At 37.0% G+C, this 12,227-nt stretch overlaps 1 protein-coding gene and 1 long non-coding RNA gene across 6 annotated transcripts in view; one reads left to right on the top strand and one right to left on the bottom strand.

Moving 5' to 3' along the window:
- ARHGAP24 (Rho GTPase activating protein 24) overlaps window positions 1-12,227 on the top strand; it is a 1,321,765-nt gene that overhangs the window by 653,784 nt on the left and 655,754 nt on the right. The gene's annotated exons all lie outside the window — the stretch shown is intronic.
- LOC141099988 (uncharacterized) lies at window positions 3,046-8,536 on the bottom strand. Of its 2 annotated transcripts, none has more exons than XR_012234570.1 (3): window positions 8,056-8,536; window positions 5,377-5,428; window positions 3,046-3,200 (listed from the first exon to the last, which is right to left on the bottom strand). It is a non-coding gene; the product is annotated as an uncharacterized lncRNA (long non-coding RNA). The 2 variants fall into 2 exon arrangements; XR_012234571.1 differs by having other exon boundaries at window positions 3,046-3,196.

Raw genomic sequence — 12,227 nt, 5'->3', positions numbered from 1 at the left:
ATGTAAATTCAGAACACAAGTACATCTAAAAAAAAATAGAAAAAAACCACAACTGAAATATTGAACACTAGTGATGTGATACTGTAATCGGCATTTTTACAGCAGACTTTTATCCTATAGCTAGGTCTGCAAATGAACAACATACTATATTTTATAGATACACCAGTGTCCTCAATCCTAAATTATTAAACCAAAAAAGTATATCAAAGACCATCACTTAAAGAGATGAAGCTTTTGTAAAGAGGGTAAAATATCTTTATTATATTGTATTAAATTCATAGCAAAAAAGTCATAAATATGTAAGAACAGGGCAATACAAATACAGAAGAATGGTGGATATACCTGGATAAGAGTATAGTACAATAAATTGCTAGATCTATTTAGAGTCTATTAAATATTAGATTATAGATGAAGGTATAAATTATAAAATGAAAACAGTATCATGTATGCGAAGAATACCATAACATGCAATGGATTTAATATTAAGAAGTCCATGTAATAATGGGGTCAATCCATGTAAAAATCCGGGTAATTTCTTACAGGTAAACATCCGTATAAGTGTTGGCACACATAAAGATGATAAAACACTACATTATACATATTAATATGATAGCAGTAGATGGGGAGAATATACTAGTTGTAGACTTACCACAGAGGATAACAGAAAAAAAAGAGACCAATATGTAAATGTAACATTATAGGAGTCCAGGAACCCATCACAACCAGTGCACGTTTCGCAATGAAATGCTTCGTCCAGGGGTCTATATTATAGGTTGCATTGGCTTTACAGCTGACTCCATTTCTTTGACATTGTGAAGCTATCAACTTTAATACAAAGAAAAAGTGGTGTAATTACTACAACAATGTTTCCACTTTTGATTGATTTAAAAAAAAAAGAAAAAATATCCTCCCTCATTCTGTACCCCAAAGTAGTAAAAATCTGCTGATGCCTTTGAATTTAACCAGTAGTCATTCCTAACATATTGATCTCAAATCATTAACCGGAGCTTAAGCTTATTTCAAGTTTCACAAAGTGTACCCCCAATACAACATAGAATCATGAAATAATAACTGGAGTACATAATGCAATTAGGAGTCATGTCCTTGCTGGAGGTTCAGGAGGTTCTTGTGACTGCCATCATGAGCTCACTAGGGAGGTTGCTCTAAATGGATAATTAATGACTTTAAATCAGTTTCCCACCCTAGCCTTTATACGTGTCCACTAGATTTGTCATAATTCTGAGAATGGGGTTCTGGGTACCTGGTCCCTGTTTGCCTACATTGAAGGAAAGAAGGAAATGATCCTTTGCAGATTTTGTAAGTTTGCCCACTGACAAAGACATGAACAGTCTATAATTTTAAGGGCAGGTTAATTTTAACATTGAGAGATAGAATACCAAAAATAACATCCAGAAAATCACATTGTATAAATTATATAAATTTATTTGCATTTTTCAGTGAGAAATAAGACTTAACACTTGGTGGAAAAACCGTTGTTGGCAAGCACAGCAGTCAGACTTTTTGTAGTTGATGATGAGGTTTGTGCATATGAGGAATTTTGGATCACTCTTCTTTGCAGATCATCTCTAAATCTTTAAGATTTTGAGCCTGTCGCTTGGAAACTTGGAGCTTCCACTCCCTCCATAAGTTTTATGTGGGATTAAGGTCTGGAGACTGGCTAGGCCACTCCATGACCTTAATGTGCTTCTTTTTTAGTGACTCCTTTGTTGCCTTGGCTGCATGTTTTGGGTCATTATCTTGTTGGAAGTTCCAGCCATGACCCATTTTTAATGTCCTGGTAGAGGGAAAGAGGTTGACACTCAGGATTTTATGGAACATGGCTCCATCCATTCTTCCATTGATGCGATGAAATAGTCCTGTGCCCTTAGCAGAGAAAAAACCCCACACCATAATGTTTCCACCTCCATGCTTGACAGTGAGGACAGTGTTCTTTGGGTCATAGGCAGCATTTTGCTTCCTCCAAACATGGTGAGCTGAGTTAATGCCAAAGAACTCAATTTTTTTCTCATTTGACCACAGCACCTTCTCCCAATCACTCACAGAAGCATCCAGGTGTTCATTGACAAACTTCAGATTGGTCTGCACATGTGCCTTCTTGAGCAGGGGGACCTTGCAGGCTCCTTCTCACCCAGCGTTTTACGTATGGTTTTGTAGTCCATTCCAGCTTTCTGCACGTCTATGATCTTGTCCCTGACACCCTTATAAAGCTCTTTGGTCTTGGCCATGTTGCAGAGGTTAGAGTCTGACTGATTAATTGAGTCTGTGGACTGGAGTCTTTTATAATGGTGACTATGTAAGACAACTTTCTTTAATGCAGGTAACAAGTTGATAATGGACTATCTCACTGGTCTGTAGGAGCCAGAACTCTTAATAGTTGGTAGGGGATCAAATACTTATTTCTCACTGCAAAATGCAAATAAATTTATATAATTTATACAATGTGATTTTCTGGATTTTATTTTTGATATTCTATCTCTCAATGTTAAAATTAAAATACCCTTAAAATTATATAGACTGGTCATGTTTGTGTCGGTGAGCAAACTTACAAAATCAGCAGGTGATCAAATAATTAATTCCTTCACTGTATATACAATAGTTGCTTTTCATTAATAAAACAAGTCTACAAAAAAAAAAAAAACAACATTTCAGGTGCCAAGGTTTTTGGACTGGATTTTGGGTACCTTGAGGGTACTGAATTAAAAAAATCCCATTACTTTTGGTAAATTGGTTCTTGTTTTTTGAGATAATTCATCCGTTTGTGTGATAACAAATGCAATAGATTCTGTTCTTTTGGTCTGTATTTTGACTCTTTAACAATGTCTTACTGTGGAGGTGATCTCTTAAAGTGAGATCTCAGCGATTATCTGTCCCTGACCTAATAAATATGAGCCGGGTGCATGCATAGAAGATGGACATCGGATACAAAATCAGATGCATGCTCTTCTCATGGCCAGAGCTGGCACAGAACTGAATTTTATTACTAGAACAAAGATCATGCAACAGACAAGAAAAGGGCGTCGCACAACTCCTAAACAGCAATGGCGTCAGTCTGTGATTGGTCCATGTTAGGTCCACTCCATATATAGTCTCTTGTTGTATCCACTTCACATTCCAAGGATTCCTAGCAGGGCGTTGTTCCTGGATGCAGACGCCATCTTGCCACTCTACATCTGATCTAGCTTATGGAAGGTTAATAATTGATTTCATTAGCCATTCTTTCCTTCACATGACATAATGAAATTCCCCATATAATTATTTTATATTTCAATTTGTAGGCATGCAATGCTATACAAGTGACATTTTGAAGCCAGAGTTCAACTGTAATTAATTAACTATTAAATATTTCAGAAACTAGAGCCAATTTGGCAAAACCGAAGTCATATTCTTAATCAGAATCATATACTTAATATAAACCGTTCACACATTGTTGGCACCAAAATCGCTGTATACCAGTATCATAATAGGAAATATGGAAACAGCTAAGTATACTCAATTACCTAATGAGATTTCATATCTCCTGTATTTCTCAATGGCACTTCTCCCCCTAACAGGGATGTTCCTGTCAGCCATATACTGAATATAGTTGAAAGTGGAGATTGCCACATCCTTCCTGTATCCTCACTGTTGGAGTATACAACAGCTTCAGGCTTATGCTATAGGATTGTGTTAAGATGGAATTGAGTGAACTATTACAGCTTGTTGATTTGTGTGCAGCTCTTCTTTATACAGAATTGTGTGACAGCTCTGATTTGTTTTTATTGGCCCTTCCCTGTAATCCTCCTGGTTGTAATGATAAAGATTATGGTTGCTGTGTCTCCAAGTAAAATAGTTAATTCTCCCACAATTTCTCCCACATTGGTTATGAATCTACTGAAAGCTGAAACTTGTAACACTCATGATAGTCTGCTGTGTTACCTATTACCTTAGGTTCCCTGGTTATTGCACTGCCATCTATATTCTGATTAGCTTATGTGCATACCATGTTTGGTATGAACACAACCTGCCTTGTTTTTTACACTGTATAAGCCAGAAAATAGTCCTGAAGATTACGCTAATCAAATTCATACACCCTTATAGACCTGATGGGTGACTGACTATGTGTATTATAGTCTGTAACTGGCAAGGTACATCCAAAAATTGTAACCACCAAGCAAAATACCATTGTTTAGGTATGCTACAATTTTTGTCGCATCCAAACTTAAGTTAAATTTGTTATCACCAGAACGAAGTCTGCTTGTAAAACTGAGCCCACCTTTAAAATAATCATTTGCATTTTTTAATGGTACATATAAGACAAGTATCATATACTGTATACACAGAAAAATATCATACGAATCGAATAATTATCATATCACTGAATACCAAATTAAAAACTACAGAAGCCTACTCTCAATTTGTTAGAGAGGGATCAGTCATCATTACTATTATAAATGTTTGGATTGTTGCACAAAATACAATTTAATTAATAGATCTTGGAGTAACAATAAGTTCCACAATTGGATGTGTTAAAAAAATCTTCATGTGCTGAGATAATCTAATAAATGTGCCCCTGCTTTGTACTGTATTATTTTCCTTGTCCAACCATGCAGAGCTGCTACAGTTCAAGTTTGGCACATATAACAGTTCATGGTCACGGATGGGGAGCATAAATCACTTATAATAAGTGAGTACACAGACTAAATGGCAGGGGCTTGCAGCTGCTGTTTTATGAGGTAACACATTTCCCTGCCAGGTTTTTACAGAAGTGAGCATTTTGTACCATGTCTCCAGTCCTGTGAGCTCATCAAAAATCAAAACAGTGACATAAAAGCTCAGCAGCCGCTGGAGCTCCTGTATCACTGACCTAATTTATGATGACTGCAGTTGTGGCGCAAACACTCACTCCTGTAATAAAACTGGTGGGGAAATATGTTACCTCAGGCAAGGAAATGTGTTACCTTAGAAAGCAACAGTTGTGATCCCCTGTTGATTAGTCTGTATACTCACTTATCATAAGTGACTTAGTTCCCCCCCTTGGCGGGAGCTGTGGTGTGTGCCAGCCATCAACAGGAGCAGCTCTGCATGGTTGGACAAAGCAACCAACAGTACATAGCAGGGGCACATTTATATCATTATCTCAGCAGAGGAACATTTTATAACACTTCCAATTGTTAATGGGAAAGCCACTTTAAGTTGAATGAATGGCCTAAGCAACTTTAATGAGCGTGAATAAAAAAAAAACATTTAAGTGCCAAGCTCTGAATGTTGGGTTTTGCATTCACGTTTCAGTGACTAAAATACAACAACCATAAAATGATACCATTTGTTAATGATGAGCATTACACAAGTAGAATAGTAAGTGTAATTCTTTATTACCTTTGTCAGCACTGCGGGAACAGAGGAATTCTATTTTATACAGCGGTATTTTCTATATATTGGAACATTCTAAAGACAAAAATAATTTAGGAGCATATTAATACTGAAGAGCATGAATTAAGCTGTTAAATAAGAAAAGTACCTATAATGTATAAAATGTAACTAGAAAGTATTTCAGATATATTAGATGTTAAATGCAATATTCCCAAAGGAATGATTCATCGATTGTGGCTTATCATAATCACTTAGAGCAGCAATGTATAATTCTGAGTAAACATCTCTTAAAGTGAATCTGTCACTACGTTTTTGCTACATCAACTGAGAGTAGCATGATGTAGGGGAAGAGAGCCTGATTCCAGTGATATATCGCTTAGTTGGCTGCTTGCTGCAGTTTTGATAAAACCTGTTTTCTGAATATTGATCCCTGTATTACTCCACCCACACCACTGATTTACAGTTTTCTGTGTATACTGTGCATAGGCAGACAACTGCCAGTCAGGTGAGGTTATACAGAGTTCATGAATATGAAGGACTACATTACAGAAGAATTAATAGTCTACTAGTGATAATCTCATAAAATGGTGAATTTATCAAAACTAGCTCAGCAAGTGGCACATCCCTAGAATCAGGGTCTCAGTCGATATATTTTTTTCCTCTTAGGTGGCAAAAATCTTGAGATAGAACCCTTGTAAACATTGCTCATGTTGGGATATGGCACAGTAACTTAAGGTACACAATTGTAGTGGCCACAGATGCGAATACATGCAAACGAGAAAGTATATGCAATAATCAAGGTAAGTTAATATGGCAGATTTACATTGACATCTACTTGAGATAACTTAACCCCTAAGTGACCAACCAATTTTGACCTTAATGACAAAGCAAAAGTTTACAATCCTGACCACTGTCACTTTATGTGGTAATAACTCTGGAACGATTCAACGGATCCCACTGATTCTGGGATTGTTTTTTCGTGACATATTGTGCTTCATGTTAGTGGTAAAATTTATTCGATATGACTTGCATTTATTTATGAAAAAGGCGGAAATTTGGCAAAAAATTTTAAAATTTTGAAAATGTTCAAACTTTTAATTTTTGTGCTCTTAAACCAGAGAGTTGTGTCACACAAAATACTTAATAAATAACATTTCCCACATGTCTACTTTACAACAGCACAATTTTGGAGACATAATTTTATTTTTTATAGGATGTTATAAATGTTAAAAGTTGACCAGCGATTTCTCATTTTTCCAACAAAATTTACTAAATCATTTTTCTTAGGGACCACCTCACATTTGAAGTGACTTTGAGGGGCCTATATGACAGAAGATACCCAAAAGTGACATCATTCTAAAAACTGCACCCCTCGAGGTGCTCAAAACCACATTCCAGAAGTTTATTAACCCTTCAGGTGCTCCACGAGAACTAAAGCAATGAGGAAGGAAGAAATGAACATTTTACTTTTTTCACAAAAAGTTTAATATAGATCCAAACTTTTTATTTTCACAAGGGTATCAGGAGAAAATTAGACCACAAAATTTGTTGTGCAATTTTGCCTCAGTACGTGAGACCCCATATGTAGGGGAATACATACTTTTTGCGTGCATGGCAGGGCTCAGAAGGGAAGGAGCACTGTTTTACTTTTTGAAAGCAAAATTGGCTGGAATTGAGAGTGGACGCCATGTCGCGTTTGGAGAGCCCCTGATGTGCCTAAACATTGGAAAACCCCCATAAGTGACCCCATTTGGGAAACCACATCCCTCAAGGATATCCAGGGGTATAGTGAGCATTTTGAAAACATATTGAGTATGTTGTCTTTAGTGTTAAGTGCAAGTGCTCGCTACTCCAGTTTGCATTGGGTGCTTGAGTATGCACCAGCACCATGTCAGCCATGTCAGTGTTGGGTCTCCCAGGGCTCTCATCACATTGTTATTGCTTGTGAGCACTACAGCTATTAAGTCACTGCTAATGGGATGCAGTTCTTACATATCCTTTGTACAAGGTTTTTCCAAATGGAGTGCTAGTGAAGCAGCCTGTTAGCAACTGCTGATTGACTGTAGTGCTCATGTGGCATAACAATGTCAAAAAAGCCATGGGGGACCCAGCAGCGACATCACATTTTGTTTTTTTAAGTTCCATAAAGAAGCCTAAGTAAAAAGACGCTAGAAATAAAGCCACACTTAGAGCATACTGCATTTTAAAATAAACATCAAAAGCCTAATATGAAAAACAAAATGCTCAAGAACATCCAAAACAAAATTGTATGCATGTTCTGCACTATAGCTTTAGAAGATATAACATCTAGCTAAATAAATACAAAAATGCAGTAAAAAAACTCCACAAAAATGCCTTAGTCTTAAAAGACGATGGGATAAATTCATCAAACGTTAGAAATATAGCCTAAAAGTATTGAAATTTCCTAAAATGTATGCAAAACTCATGATTGTGCCAAAAAATGTGCTACTTTTGGTGTTTTTATGTAACCTTCGTCAATGTTTGGAAAAGTGGGCATAGCTTAGTGAGATGGGTCACTCATGGCCAAGTTTTTGCCCAACAAATTTATCATAATTTACTCCCCCCAAATCATGCAAATAATAACCACAGTATACTCTGCAGTACATTTCTAATAGTGGTGCATGACAGTTGACAGATGTATCAAGTTCATCAGGAGGTACATACCTCTTAATTATATTGGTGCATTTTACTCCAATGCACTGTTCATCAAGACTTGCAAAATGCCAGTTTTCATGAGTAGACCTCCATCTAATGAAACCACCCTAAAGGTATGTGCACACAATGTCGTTTTCAGGCGTATTCAGTCTGGAATCTATCTGAAAAAAGAATGAACTGATTCACAACAACGTAAAACCAACTTGCTTAGCAAATGTTCAGTATTTTCAAAACTCTTTTACCCACTGAAATCCTGAACACATGACCTGTTGGTGGCTATTGAGGACCGGACTTGGGGAACGCTACTCTAGAGTAATATTTCTGGTAAAGTACACGTAGTTTCATGCCACTGAGAAGATGTATCAAATTCATTAAAAGGCATGCGCCTGTTAAAGAATTTGGCGCATAGTACTTCGGTGACCTTTTCATTAAGACTGGTTTGTGCAAAAATTGTCCTAATCTCATACAGAGTTTCCACACAGTCATGAGACTGTTCAAAACAAAAATTAAAGTGACGCTCAACCCCTCAACATTAAATGTGGCCATATATATCACAAATATATGGTCACTAAACCTAATCTATTCTGATATTTTGCTTTTGTGTGTTGGATTGCCATCCCACCTTCTATTTTCGTATTCTCTAAAATTGCCACTACAGGAACATGGGGAACGTCTGGAAGGTCTGAACTTACCTTTTCTGTGCTGAGGGATTGATGTGTTACAGTCCTCATCGGCACTGGTCCATTCCTCATCAATGGCAAAGAAGTAAGGCCGAGATCACACATGTGAGGAATAAGGTCAAGTCTCTCATGTTCATACCCAGTACTGCCGCCGACACTCAGGAGCGGAGCATGTGGTTGCATAGCAATACATGGAACCGCACACTCCGCTTCTGAGTGCCGGCGGCAGTGCCGGGTATTAACATGCGAGACTCAGCCATGTTTCTCTCATGTATGATCCCGGCCTTACTCAGACTTTTCCACAGCCTCCTCATACCTCTGTGGTGGCCATTTTGGTGATAATGAAAATGGTCTGATGTGACAGACAGAGGTAGAAGCTACAATATAGTGACTGTACATCAGAAATGTATGGTCAGATTTAGTGTCAAACTGTAGGGTTTCTTTAATTGAATTACTTTATAAGGTTGTTGAAGCATTAAATCTTACAGTAGAAGAAACCGGACTCATGTGTTATGCAAACGCCACTTTGGTCTCGGACTATTGTAGCAGAATACAGGATGCCTGGCTGCCCTTTTATCTCCTGCCAGCAGTGTGTAATTAATGGGGTCATTTATAAATGAGAAAAATGTAGCCCTCTGGCACACATAATTATGCGCTAATACTGCATGCACAGGTAGAGTCACGTATTACTTTTTTTATTAATTGTCTCCATAAGATGACTCTTCGCTTACAGTTATAAAATTACACTTTTACAAGAAGTAAAAAAAAGAAAAACATTACTTTTGAAACAGTTCTCTATCCATCTGTGCTAGACATCCCCTGTGGTCTGCCATTATTATGCAGAACAAGAACTAATATGAAGAAAAAAAATAGAAACATTTCTTGCAGTAGCGGTGTAGTTTCATCATAGGTATGCTAGACCTCTAAGCTATCAATCAAAATTCAGCTATAATTCTATTAGCCATAAAAAATTGTATTGGTTGTAAAACTGGACTGGCATGGCATCTGGGCAGCAGGTGGTATAATAGAGAAACAAACAGGAATGATTGTCATAGAAGGCCTGGAATGTCAATCTCTGGTAGAAAGGTACAAAGAAAGATATTTTTTTTAACATATTCTGGAGGGGGGTTTAATTTATATCCTCAGGTATGTGGTAACTTTTAGTAATTGTAATAAATTATTGCATATTACATTGTATAATTACGGTATTATTTCCTGTTGTCTGTCTACATCTTTGTATTCATGTAGTCAGATTTGGATAGAGGAACACATTTTCCGAAGGCAAAGGTAATAAGTTGCAGAGCTGAAATGCATCAAATAGTGTAACAAATCGGAAAATAAGCTATTATTATTATTATTTATTTATATAGCGCCATTAATTCCATGGTGCTGTACATGAGAAGGGGGGTTACATGCAAAGTTATAGATATCGTTAACAGTAAACAAATTTAGGTTTAGAGAGGTGACATCTGGGCCAGAGAGGTAGATCTGAGTATCATCTGCATACAGGTGGTACTGGAAGCCATGGGACTTTATGAGTTGTCCTAGGCCAAGAGTATAGATGGAAAAAAGGTGGGGCCCCTATGACAGAGCCTTGGGGGACTCCAACAGAGAGGGGGCGGGATGAGGAGGTAGTGGGGGAGTGGGAAACGCTGAATGTGCGGTCAGAAAGATATGAGGAAATCCAGGACAGGGCAAGGTCTTTGATGCCAAGGGAAGAAAGAATCTGTAGCAGTAGGCTGTAGTTTTAATCACGTTTTTATGTTAACCATGTTTTGTAACATCTTTTGTTGTTTTTCAATTTATTTTTTAAGTTACTCTCTATATCAAAACCAAAACTCAGAATTTAATTTTTGTTTTTAGACTAGTAAGATTAGCTCCCCTGCAATTTTCTGTTTTTGCCTCTCCTTCTTCCAAGAGCCATAACTTTTTTATTTTTGCAAAAATATACCTTTGAAGGGGTTGTTTTTTATGAGACGATTTGCACTTTTGAATGACATCATTCATTTTATCATGTGATGCACTGGAGATGCGGAAAAAAAATTAACTTGTGTTGCCATTATCCAAGACACGCAACGTTTTCATTTTTCTGGATATGGGGCTGTGTAAGGGGTTATTTTTGTGCCTTGAGCAGACGTTTTTACTGATACCGTTTTGGTAGGAGATGCGATGTTCTGATAGCTTGTTATTGAATTTTATTGCAATGTGTTGTTTTCTTTCTCGTTACATCGTTTACTGATCAGATTAATTTATTTTATAACTTGACAGATTAGTTTGATAGATTAGACACTTTCGAGCGCAGTGATTGCTATCATGTATTTTTTAATTTTTTTACTGTTTTATGTTTAATGGGGCAAAAGAGGGGTGATTTGAACTTTTGTGGGTTTTAAAAATATTTCCCTCAGGAGACTTGAAGCTGTGATTATCCAATCGCTTGTGCTATACATAGCAGTGCATTAGCACTGCTACAGTATGTATAGCAGAAATCACGATTTCTTATGTAAGCCGGCCATGGGCCAGCATTTACAGGAGGATGATAATGATATGCACGGGGGTCATCAGCAGACGCCTGGCTATCAAAAATTGCTTTTCAGTAGTCATCTCATTATCATTACCGACAAAATAACAATGAAGTATCACACCTGTATAGAGACAACACAAGTTTCACTATTCATAGTAGGTGATGGTCACTGTTCACCTTCACCCCACTCTGTATCATGACCTCTGTACAGATCACAAAGCATGCCTAGAAAAGTCTCCCCATAGAAGTCAATCTACATCTCCAGATTATTGCATTCTGTGGTCATTGTAGCTATCATTTGAATGTTGATAGCAGCAGCTCAAGCAAGATGCCCACTACCTTATAATTATATGCAAAAAATAGAATTAAAAAAATCTACCTCTTGAAAATAAAAACAGATGAGATAGAAATACAGATGACAAAAAAAGATAGGCGATTTTTACAGAACGAAAAGGGTGAAGTCGTCAAAAATGATGTTGAGAAGGCTGAACATTTAAATTTGTATTTTGCATCTGTGTTCTCTAAGAAAGCAATTGTAACATCAACTGATCTTCACAGTGCTATCAAAGGAATAAAATAATCCACACTATCTATAATCAGAGAGATGTTGAGGAAACGCTTAGCTAATTTAAATTAATTTGAATCTCCTGGCCCAGATTAATTACTTCCTAGGGTACTAAAAGAGATAGCAGAGAAAATTGCAGAACCAATAGCCAGAATCTTTGAAAAATCCTGGAGAACAGGAGAAGTCCCAGAACATTGGATAAGGGCAAATGCTGTCCCTGTCTTCAAAAAAGGAGAGAAGATGGAGCTAGAAAATTACAGCCCAGTGAGTCTTACTTCAATACCAGGAAAGATCTTTGAACAAATTATTAAAAACATGTATGTAAGCACTTGGATAAGAATACAGTAATGAATCAGAGCCAGCATGGATTTGTAGCAAACAATTCATGCCAGACTAATCTAGTTTCCTTCTATGA

The sequence above is a fragment of the Dendrobates tinctorius genome, unplaced genomic scaffold, assembly GCF_039654945.1.
Source record: "Dendrobates tinctorius isolate UK_male_01 unplaced genomic scaffold, ASM3965494v1 ptg000011l, whole genome shotgun sequence".
NCBI lineage: Eukaryota > Metazoa > Chordata > Amphibia > Anura > Dendrobatidae > Dendrobates > Dendrobates tinctorius.
This window is presented reverse-complemented; position numbering and strand designations above follow the sequence as displayed.